Source organism: Aulonocara stuartgranti (genome assembly GCF_965226115.1).
Source record: "Aulonocara stuartgranti genome assembly, chromosome: 6".
In the NCBI taxonomy this organism is placed as follows: domain Eukaryota; kingdom Metazoa; phylum Chordata; class Actinopteri; order Cichliformes; family Cichlidae; genus Aulonocara; species Aulonocara stuartgranti.
In genome coordinates, this window is record NC_138944.1 from 19027501 (window position 1) to 19040044 (window position 12544).

Here is a 12544-nt window from a genome sequence, read left to right on the forward strand (position 1 = left end):
TTAGATAATTACATTTCCAAACTTCCATTCATTTGAATTTTTTTTTGAGAAAGTCATTGCTGATCAGTTACTTTGACTGGTTGAGCGACATGGGATACTTGCTAAATCCCAATTTAGTTATTGACAGAAACACATCACTTCTCTGTGATATTTAAAAAAAAAAAATTTATGTCTTATTTTCTGTCTTTTATGTGAAGCACACCGTTTGTTTTTAAATTTGCTCTATAAATAAAGTTGTATTGTATTGTATAACTTGGTAAAAGGTAAATTTCCTTTTTGTCTGAACACTTTTTCACCAATAATTGAGCTAGTCTGATTGACAGATTTGGAAAAGAGTGGGCATCTCTGCCTCTATTCTCATTTGGTTCTCATCATATTCATCTGACATAAAATTAATATAAATCCCAATTTGTCCTCTCCTGTGCCCCTTGTATGAGGGGTCACGCAAAGCTAAATCCGTGGACCAGTTTTGTTCTCACTTTATACGTTACCCATGGGATATGTAATTATTAGCTGCAAAGCCATCTCCTATCATTGCTATGCTAGTGATACAAAGCTGTACTTTTTTGTTAAGCCTAACAACCTTGATAGCTTCTCCAATCTCAGTGAAAACTTCATTGCGATTTTTTTTATAGATTAGCTTTTACTTAATCTTTTACCCATTATTTTTCTTTATAGTTCACATCTAATATGTGTATAGAATTATTTATGTCAGAATTAATGTAAGACAATGTATTTGAATATATATTTGTACAGTGGGACATGATCACTTATATTTAATATGTTATTGTATCCAAACTGCGAAGCACTTTTTAACTGTGTTTATGTTTTAAAGGACTAAAAGTACAAATAAAGTTTTTCTTTAATCACTATCATTAATAGTATTGATTAAATAATAAATATATGTCAGTCAAAAAGGAAATGAAGTCATTGGTTTGGGTTACCATTGAAGGAAATGGATAGGACACTGTTCATGATTAGTTCTTGTTAAAGAGAATTCACAATAAATTTTACATACTAGTGTGTTATCAAACACAATTGCCAAGTAGATTGCTGCCATTACAAATGCCATATGTAGAATAAAAAAAAAAGAGAAATAATTATGAAAAAATTATCTGTGCTATTACAGAAATTGAATATGAATGTAATTTACCTGATTTCTTCTTGTTTGCTTGCTGGTTTCAGGCCTTTGGTGATAAACTTTCAGCCACAGAAATTATTATACAACATCATTAGGCAACAACATCCAACATTACTATGGGATTAAAAATACTCTTAGATTTTGATCAATAATTTGAGATTATAAACTGAGTATATCAAAAACCTCAGTGATGTAGTGAACTGATGATGGACTAATTGAATACAAGTACAATTTATAGTAATTACCTGTTTTCTGGCAATAGTGATGGACAAGAAGCGAGACAAGAAGAGAGGGGAGAACGGCAAAAGTTGGACACAGGACAAAGAGCAGTTTCCAACACATGGTGCAATCTTCAACCTGTGGAGTCCTCTCATGGGTTGAAGTTGTATCACTGGCATCTTAATTGTTCACAAACATGTTTCAGTTAGGTATGAGTATATTTATGATACTTCTCTTTTACACAAAACTCAAACATTAGTACCCTGTCAGTCTAGTTTCAAAAGAATTATGCCATGTCAATAAAAAAATATTTGTCTGCTTGTAAACAATTCTTTTTTCTGTAATAACGATCTAACTTAGCCATTGTGTAAACACTGCACAGTATGTCCTATTTGCAGAGTAATCAATTGGATATATACGCAACATGTGTTTAACATTTTAATATTAAGGGATTTTTAAAATAAAAATTGCCAAATAGTTACCAAAAGGTTGATTCTGTTCATCTGAGTGTTACTTTTTAAGATACAAATTTGGTTTCCTTTTTTTGGTCACACTGTGGGTTTCTTTGAAAAAATAACCATATTGATCAATCATGGTATATTACTCTTCCCTTACAGTAAAAAATTGAAAATCAAGAGCAAGTTGACTTGATTTATGTTGGTTTTCTGTATTATTGTGAAGCACTTTGGTGTGCCTTCGGGTTTTTAAATGTGCAATATAAATAAAACTGTATTGTATTGTATTGTATTATTAACTTCACTTTTGACCTTTATAAAAATGCTTTCTGAAAACGATCCTGACTGTTATTTTCTGTTAAGATACAGATAGTTTGCTTTATATTGGTCACCCTGTTGTTCTCTTTGAAAAAGAAAACTACTGAGCAATCAGATATATTACTCTGACATAATAGTGTATGGTTGAACTCACTTAAATATACTGAATTTGACTTTATAATGGTCATTTGTCACTTCATCATTAATAAATAAATAATTCTCTACTGAATACCTGAGAACACTTCCCTATAATGTTAATTGCTAAGTCATGGATATATTCCTTTAGATCATTGAAAAAAAAATCAGATGAGTACTTACTGATTAAGATTCTTGTTGCGATACTGGCATATCTGTGGTCATATCTGACCTGAACGTCTATGGCATCTGCCCACTGTTCCTTTTCAGTTCCACAGTAATAGAGGCCCTCATCAGAATCAGAAATATTCATGATCAGCAGATCATAGGATCCAGAGGACTGATTCTTTATAAAGTGGAAGCGTAATAGAGAATTCACTGAAATTGCTCGGTCACTGATTTTTTTCCATGCATCTTCTTTTAGTTTCAGAACAAGAGGAGGCTGATTTTCATGGGTACAATTTCTGTACCACACAATATATTCCTCAGATAATGCTTCACAGTCACAATTCAGAGTGACGTTCTGTCCTGTTGTCACTGTCAAATCCACCACTGATCCAGAAATCAAATGACCTCCTGAAATACAAACACAAAACCATGCCAAATGCTTTTAACTGTTAAATACAAAATTTTATTTTGATTGTAAATATAATCAATTAAATAATGTATTGTTTAATACCTAAAAGCAGGACAAGAACAATGTGAAGTCTATCCATGTTTGATGATGATCTGCAGTAAAAAGACACTAAAGCTTGCCTGACTCTTGAATGTCATGGTCTGCGCAGACTTTTCCATTAAAGGTAATGCTTGCTGTGATTGGCTCGTTGAGTGGAACCTTTTGTTCTGTGGTTGTTTTCTGTTGACGTTACTGTTGTAACAGTATACAATTTTTTTTGTGTTCAAGATGACAGTGTGTCAGATATGTACTTTTCAGTCTTAACCGTTAGAGCATGAACAGTCTGATAACAAATTGGCAAAGAAAACATGCAAACATCTTTTAAATTCCTGATGCTGATCAACAATAAGATTAATCCACCCAATATTCAGTCTAGGAAAGAGCAAGCAAAATATATTTGTTTAGCACTGCTCAATGACATGACTCACAAAATCTTTTACCAATTCATAGTACAATTACAGATTTAAAAGCAACACAAAATTAAAAATAGAACAAATACAACATGACAAATTGTCAGTTTTTCCACTAGGGAAAAGCAGAAATCAATCAATGACATGTGATTTCATTGAGCAGTGATAATCCCAGCTCCCAGTAATTCATCTCCCAAGAGCGATTATGTGCAAAGGCCAATGCTCTCTCTCCAAAATTGCTCCACAGTTTTCCTAAACAGAAAGGAGAATGAAAGGTAAGTTTCTACCAAGGGTTGCTAAGACAAACCTTTACTCATGAACCAGGATTTTACTGAATATTGGACATTTAATGATCCAACATTGACTGAAGCTCAGCCACTCCTCTAAATATGGTTTGATGCATGCTCAATCATCCAGGTAAGGAAATCCCAAATAGTTCATTCTTTTTATCTGCAAATAGTGTTTTCATGGAAGAAATGTTTTGTCACTCATCCAAGTGGCTTCTTCAGTCTCAGCTGACTGCAGGTTTCCACAGCCTTTGTTGTAAACAGTGCATTTGCACAATGACTGAAACTACCACTGAATGAACAACTTCACCACTGAATGAACAATGGGCCATGAGGTCAGTTTCATGATCAGTAATATGCAAATTGTCATGACCACTAATCAACAACCACTGATCAAAGACTACTGATTAATGACAATTGATCAGTGGCCATGAATACCATTCATAGAGAGTTGGGGAATGGATGCAGTCAAAGCATTGTAAAATGGTGAAACAAGTAACCTTAGGTCCTCTACTCAACTCATTCGTTTTGCAGATAAGTGATCCCCTTGTTCTATGCTCAAACCAGCATTCCTCGTTGTGCAGGATGTGCACATTGTCATTACTGAAAGAGTGGCTTGTAGGTGTAAATAGACTGATAGGCTAGGACAGGATAGACTAGATGACCCCCATTACTTATAGAAATCTCATAGTCTCAGAAGGCTAACCTGCCACTTTTCATAGCCTCTCTGGTGAATTTGACGTGCTGGTTCACCGAGTTAATGTGATTAGTGAATTGCGGTATGTCCTGCGATTTGATTTTCACCCAGGTGTCATCCACATACCTGAACCAATGACCAGTGGTTTTTCAGGGTAGGATAACAGAGCCTTCTTTTCCACATCTTCCATGTACAAGTTGGCCACAATGTGTGAAACTGGGGAACCCATGGCACAACGTGCAATGCTACAGTAACTTTTATACAAGATGATTTCAAGCAGGCAACCGAAAACAGCAATCCATGTAAGCCTCTGACTCCAACAGCTATGACATCAGTAGTTTGTCAAAAAAAAGAAGAAAAAAAAAAGAACAGAGCTTATATTGCAAACAGTGCTAACCATTACATAAGATGCAATATATCTATACCTGGTGTTTAAATATGTTATACAACAGGAGGTATTTTAGTATGTACAGTATGTGTTAATTCTCAAAAACTCTGGGGCCTGTGTGTTGTAAAGTCTCATGTTAAAATGCCCAAGGTTACTGCAGAAATGACTAAGTTCTGCAGTAATATTTTTGTTTCTGTGTTGAAAGCTTTTACAAATCCAATTACCAATTTAAAATGTTTTTGTTGTCAATTCATGAACATTAGTCAACTAATTAGTGATGAAAGAAACACTGTAAATGAGACTCATTCAGAGGGAAGTGCAACCTCATTAGGTCTAATGTCTGTTTTTTCTGTATAAGCATTCAAGGCTTCATGCTTGGATAATAGTTAACTCTTGAAGAAAGTGATTTTCATGAGCCTAGTTTTTGTTTGTAGCCACAAGTGGATCTGTTTGTCAGGTAACTGATACTCATGTCGGTGTGGAATTCCTGTATAGCTTAATGATCACACAGACTACATTTCATGATGGCTGAGGTCTTTGTCGAACTTAATTTCAAATATTATTAATAATACAATATTAACAATTAAAAAAAGAAAAAAAAATATATATAGCAAAATGTATATATAATTACTATCTTGTGTAGTTAGTTCATGATTTTAATGCTAAGAAATGCTTGATACAGAGTGCCAAAGACCCTGCACCAACTGACAGAAGGAATTTTGTTATAAATAAGAACAAAAAATTCTTAAGTGTAGCATATATTTCATGTACGTGTTCCTTTTCATGTTTATTACTTATACTACTAATTATACCACAAAACAACAGACACTGCAAACAGTGTCACATCACAAATAAAATCACATTTTAGTATTCAATTCAAATTTATTTACATGGTGCCAAACAAAACAACTGTCACCTCAGGGCACTTTACATTGTAAGGTAAAGACGCTTCTATAATGCAGAGAAAACACAAAAAAATCAGATCACCTTCAATGAGCAAGCACTAATGTAGGCAGGCGAAATTCCCCTAACAGGGAAAAAGCTCCAGCAGAACCAGGTTCAGGGATGGGGAGCAATCTGGCACAACCAGTAGGATACAAGGTGAGGAAGACAGGAAAAAAGATTAATAATAACAAACGACTAAATGCAAAGTACAAACACAGAGAGTGAAAAAAGTTTAGTTAAGAAGAAACACTCCAGCAGCACAGGCCTATTGCAATGTTGCAAATAATCAAGTTCCTTCATCTTTCAGTGAGGTAACTTCTCCATAACGGCAAAAGGCCAGCGCTTGTCAATTCTTGTGGTAAAGCTAAGAATGCTGACAAATTCACAACATGAAATACTGTTAAATCTATATGCCAGAGGTGTTGATAGCAGAATAGGTGCAGATGTCAGAACTATAGGTTATCTTCTTTGATTTGTGTGCTGCTTGACGGGTTTCCACTGTAGCATAAAACACATCTTCATCCTGTGAGGGGACATTTGTTGTTTACAGTCATAATCAGATGCTTAGCACTCACTCACATTTTTCTGGTCAGAATTACGAAGGTGAAGCCTCACGTTTGTAACAACCAGCATTTTCCCTTTTAATAACAAAACCCTCGCTAGATCCCATCATTTAAAAAAATCTTGAGATCACTCTTCTATCGTTCCTTCTCTTGGATCGGTTAAGGAAAACAATATTTAATAAATTCCAATCTGGGTACTGAAAACACTGAAACAATATTACTAAAAATTACTGACAATATTCTTTTGAGTTTGGATAAAGTCAAATATTCCATTTGACTCAGGTGCACAGTTTTTCACCAATAGTCATGCTATTTTGATTGACAGATTATAAAACTGGGTTGGCATCTCTGACACTGCTCTCAAATGCTATTCATACTGATTTGATAGACATTACCAAATTTAAATAAATAGCTGTATGTTATTAATATAAACCACCCTGTATAGATGTGGTCCCTCAAGGCTCAATCCTTAGATCGCTTCTGTGCTCAGTTTATAAGTTACCCCTGTGTCATTTTCCTATCATTGCTATGCTGACGACCCTAACCCTAACCCAGACAGCTGTACTTTTCTGTTATGCTTAATAATCTCCTCCCTCCTTCCTCAGTGAGTACTTGGCTACCATTTCTAGCAGGTAGCTTTAAAGTAATCTTAACCACCTAAAATTATTCACTGTAGTTCACATCTTATGTGTGTATATAAGTATTTATGTATCATTGCTGGATTTTGTTGCTCACAGTCTAATTTCATGGCACTATACCAGGGAAGATTTTTTTAATGTCTACACAGGGTATGATGTATAGGTAAGTAGGTACAGAAGTTAATATAATGTCAAATTATTATTTGCGATTGTTGCTGCAGAAAATACATAGAATGCTGTTTATGATGAGTAATTATCAGAGATACAAAGTCTGCATATATTGCATATACATATAACTCACTGCAGACATTATACAGGGTGGGCCATTTATATGGATACACTGTAATAAAATGGGAATGGTTGGTGATATTAAAGTCCTGTTTGTGGCACATTAGTATATGTGAGGGGGCAAACTCCTCAAGATGGGTGGTGACCATGGTGGCCATTTAGAAGTCGGCCATCTTGGATACAACTTTTGTTTATTCAATAGGAAGAGGGCCATGTGACACATCAAACTTATTGGTAATGTCACAAGAAAAACAATGGTGTGCTTGGTTTCAAAGTAGCTTTATTCTTTCATGAGTTATTTACAAGTTTCTCTTTGTTTGGACTTTAATATCACCAACCATTCCCATGTTATTACGGTGTATCCATATAAATGGCCCACCCTGTACATTTGGTTTGTTTAGGGAAAGAAAAAATTGAGAGGGAATGAATTATGAAAGTGACTAAAACATAATCTAAAACAATACACATATAAAAATCAAATTTGATACTGATGTAATTTACCTGATTCCTTCTTGTTTGCCCACTGGTTTCAAATCTGGGCTGATCATCTTTTAGCCACAAAAAGGAATAAAACATTATTAAACAATAACATCTAACATTACAAATGACTTTAGTAGCAATTGTATGTGAAGCTTTATTGTGTAATTAAAAGTCCTTTTAGACTTCACAAAAAAACAATTGATATTGCATATAGAACCAATCACAAAACTAAGTCATGGAATTAAGTAAAGGATCCAGTGAATAAAACTACTTCATTTAGTATTTACCTGTTTTCTGGCAGAGGCGATGAACAAGAAGGGAGATAAGTAGAGAGGACAGAACAGCAAAAGTTGGACACAGGATGAACAGCAGCTTCCAACATATGCTGCAGTCTTGTAGAGTTGGGTGATCAGTTGAAATTTGTTCACTGGCCTCTAAATTGTTCACAAACTGTTTCAGTTAGCTCTGTGTATATTTTTATACTTCTCTTTTACACAAATCTCATACATCAGTACCAGATAACAGCTATTTAAAGAGATTAAACACATAGCAACCATTTTTTCTGCTTTTATACCACAAAGGTGTTTTTCATAAAAAGCTCTTCTTTGCTAATAATGAGTCAACATTGCCATTATGTGCACAATGCACAGCAGTGCAGCTATCCGTGGGGTATTTAACCTGCACATGTGTATAAAATTTATTTAAAATTTTAGTATTTGATGGCTTTTTAAAATTAAAATAGCAAAAATAATAAAATAATCACATAATTAGCATCGGCATTTTTCCTTCTAGCCTCCTTCATTTTATTGTCTAGCACAAGTCGTTTTGCTTTTGACTTTCAACTTGTTCAAATAAACCATATTTATATACATATTCTATTACTGTATATGTAGTTTAAGCTCGGTGCAACCTCAAGAGGGTTATGTTGCACCATCGAATATAATTTCCACTAAATACAAGAGCACACTCTCTTATTTGTCATAGGCAAAGGCATTATTTTAAAAAAAATTGAAGAATAGAAGAGTACTTACTGAATCGGATCCGTGTTGTAGCATTGCTATATCCGTAAATATATTTGTGTTTATTTCCACCAACTGATTGTGACCGCTCAGTTCCACAGTAATAGAGGCCCTCATCAGAATCAGAAGTATTCATGATCAGTAGATCATAGGAACTAGAGGACTGGTTTTCTACAAAATGGAAGCGAGGTAGCAAATTCACTAGAGTTGCACGGCCACTGGTGGGTTTGAATGGATCCTTTTCTTTTTTTAGAACAAGAGGAGGCTGATTTTCATGTGTACAGTTTCTGTACCACATAATAATTTCATCAGTCAATATTTTACAGTCACAGTACAGAGTAATGTTTTCTCCTGATCCCACTGTCACATTCACTACTGATCCAAAAATCCAACGATGTCCTGAAATACAAACACAACAGCAAATGTCGGTAGTGTTTTTTTATCATACTAAATGCTTGTAGCTGTTGAGTACAGAAGTGAATGTAGATTGCCAAATAGAATCAGTATAATAAATAGTTTATTAAAAGTACTAAAGTATTACCTAAAAGAAGGACAAGAAGGGTGTTAAGCCTCTCCATGTTTGATGACTTGCAGCAAAAAGACACTAAAACTGGCATCTTTCTTGACTCTTGGGTGTTGCCTGCACAAACTTTTCCATTTAAGGAAATGCAAGTCGTGATTGGCTAGTTGAATGAAACCTTTCATTCTGTGGTTGTTTTCTATTGGTGTGATGTTTTGTGACTGTCTAGACATCAAGAGCAAAGTTTTTTTTCCAGATGATACTTAAGTAGAGTGTCAGTCAAAAACGTCTCTGTATTAAGTTACTAGGAACATAGCGTTACCCTTGGTTGTGTTTTTTGCAGTCTTGACAGTTTCACACTTCAATTGTCTGATGTGTATTATGAAAAAATACACAACTGTAAATTTATAGCTTTCAAAAAGAATGTAGCAAGTGTAGTGTTTGGGACTTACCTGCTCACCTTTGGCATGCAGCACCTAAAAAATGCACCCTCCAAGAAATACTTGAAACTTGGGCCATTTCTCCAGCCACAACAAAGCTAGCTTTCAGTGTTGCATTATTTTGGGCTGTAGCTTTCATGAAAGTATTCTGCTGATGTTGCAGTCTACCTTTTATTTATTTATTTATTTTTTAATTAATTCACCCCCCCCCCCCCCCCCCCCCGCCTTCTACTTTCTTTAAAAGTAACACATCATCCGCATAAAGGCTGATTTTATGTTCCACGTTCTTGCATTTTATGCCCTTAATTACTGTATTCTGTCTAATTGCTGCTGCTAGTGGTTCAATAAAAATTGCAAACAGTCAAGGGGAGAGTGGGCATCCCTGCCTGGTGCCCCTCAGGAGACAGAAGCTGGAGGATGTCTGGTCATTTGTTTTGTAGTGATGGGATTTCCGGCTCTTTCGGCTCGGATCACTAAAAAGAACCGGCTCTTCAGGTTGTTTTGTTGCTTTAATTAATTTATTATTAACAATAATATAAAATTATGCACAAAAGGAATTACTAATGTAAAAAAAAGTGGTTTTATTTATATATGTTTATATATAAATATATACAGTGGCCCCTAGAGACAAAGCACGTACAAACTCCAAAACACATTTCTAGCGTTAACTGAACTTCCAAAGCAGAGCTACCTAGATCACTTATATTACAAGATTGAAAGCATATGTGTATTGTTTGTGTATTTATACACAAGCACTCATATATATATTCAAAAAATTAAAAAAAAAATTTCATTTACCTGTTACTACCACACACCAAATCCGGTCGTTGGTACTTGCTGGCTTGTGTAGCCTCTAGGTAACAAAAGCTCAACACTGGGCCTAGCATCCTGGAGCACTTCTGTTGTGTTTTGTACGTGCTTCAGGGTTTGTACGTGTTTTGAAGTTTTTACGTGTTTTGTTTCTAGGGGCCACCATAAATATACATTTATTTATTCACTCCACATAAAATGTAATAAAATAATCATATAACACAAAAACCAACTAGTCACAGTTCAACTTTCAACTATTTAAATTTTCAGCTTTTTCCTTTTAAAATGAAATAACACAAAACACTGCAAACCACAACACAATTAAATATAAATTAAAATATGAAAACAAAAAGAAGATTCATATTCTCTGTCATATGGACCTGCATGAATAAACTTTCTGAATCCTTTATCATCCGCAACTGAAAATAGTTGTGGATGATTACTATACCTTTCTAATGTGACGTTGTTGTCCCTGGCTCTCTTTCTCTCTCTCTCCCTCCTGTTCTGTTCCTGTGCTACTGAGAGTGTAACTACCGCCCCTCCCCCCTCTGCCCAGCACAAAGCACAAGGCTCGCATGTGGAGTGAAGTGGGAAAAAAGTGCGAGAGAGAGGGTGAGAGAAAGAAAAAAAACAAACCATGGCTCGCGATAAGGAGCCGGCTCGCGTCGTTCATGTCAAAGACCCGGCTCTAAGAGCCATTTCGTTTGCAACCGACACATCACTATTGTTTTGACACAAGCTGTTGGGGAATTGTATAGCCCCGTCCACCAAAACCACATTTGTGTAAAGTTGCAAATAGAAATTTCCAGTTAACTCCGTCAAACGCTTTTTCTGAATCTAAAGAAAATATTGTAGTTTCGATGTTTTTACTGTATGAGTAGTCCATCAAATTAAGTAATCTACGTGTATTTGTTGATGAGTGCCTACCTTTTATGAAACCAGTTTGGTCAGGATGAATTAATGAATTAATTACAATTCTTTGTAGAATTCTGCAGGAAAGCCGTCTGGACCTGGAGCTTTATTATTGGGCACACTTATCAAGGCTTCCTGGAGTTCACCTGGCGTCAGTGGCGAATCCAGTGCCATTGCTTGAGTGTCTAATAATTTTGGAAGCGTTATGTTGTTCAAAAACTGATCAGTTTCGTTTTTAGATGGGTTTATTTGTGGTGAATAAATGTCAAGAGATTTATTCTAAATGACACTTCTTCAGCTGAGAGTCTAAGAGTGAAGACACACACAGACGCTGCAGCTTTTACTTGCAAGGGCGATCACAGAACGCTCACACCAGAGTGGGGGACCTGTGATGTGTGTGTACACACGATCACACTCCCCAAGCGTACTCTACGAACCGGGTCTACGTACCCTTGCCCCTGGAGGGGGGAACTGCACCCAGACCCAGGTGGTGTTACCCTTTTCCCTGCGGTGGGGAGAGGCAGACCACCCCGACTCCGCAGCAGCAGGGAGGCCCCACACTCCAGACCGCAGTCGGACGGCCAACTCCTCCTAGCCCCCCCGCTCCAGCAGGCCGCAGAGAACGCGGGTGAGAGAAGAGTCCAAACCTCCCTCCACCCGCTCATTGTAGTGTTGATGCATGTGTGTTCTAAGGTGCAATTAAAACCCAGGAGGGCAGAGAGCAGCAGGTAAGCGCATAGTCCCTCCTGCTAGCCCTCAATGTCTACGTGTATTCAAAATTGAGAGGTGGGCAACGACGCCAGGGGTGAGGTGTACACCCTGATGGTAATTTGGATCATGCTTACCCCCAAGATCCTATATGTATGTGTAATGAGAGTGTGAGTAATGTGAATGTTTTAGTTGTTGGATAAAATTGAGGCAGAGGCAGCCAGAAGGGGACAGAGGGGGGGTAGCCTCCTCTGCACCCTGGTGACATACCCCTACTCCAAGGCCCTGCATGTGTGGGTGGTTGTGGTGGAGCGGGAAGAGGGAGGCAGCTGGAGATGGGGAGGGAAGGAAGGGAGGGGCAGGTGACCCCTCCCTGGGGCCAGCTCCCCCGCTGACCCCAGTAGGCACTCCCATACTCCGCGACCCGCAAGGGAAAGGGGGCCCAGGCCCATCCAGACCGGGGGCCAGCGCAGCAGCGCCCCCCGGCCCCACAGA

General features: G+C 36.9%; 2 long non-coding RNA genes across 2 annotated transcripts; both read right to left on the reverse strand.

Annotated features, from left to right (window-relative positions):
• Positions 1-1180: 1180 nt before the first annotated feature.
• On the reverse strand, positions 1181-3601 carry LOC309708545. The gene is made up of 3 exons (XR_014277291.1): positions 2948-3601; positions 2452-2844; positions 1181-1539 (listed from the first exon to the last, which is right to left on the reverse strand). It is a non-coding gene; the product is annotated as an uncharacterized lncRNA (long non-coding RNA).
• A 1907-nt stretch (positions 3602-5508) lies between these two features.
• LOC309708031 lies at positions 5509-9518 on the reverse strand. The gene is made up of 5 exons (XR_014277155.1): positions 9201-9518; positions 8672-9058; positions 7928-8074; positions 7662-7708; positions 5509-6194 (listed from the first exon to the last, which is right to left on the reverse strand). It is a non-coding gene; the product is annotated as an uncharacterized lncRNA (long non-coding RNA).
• Between the last annotated feature and the right edge of the window lie 3026 nt (positions 9519-12544).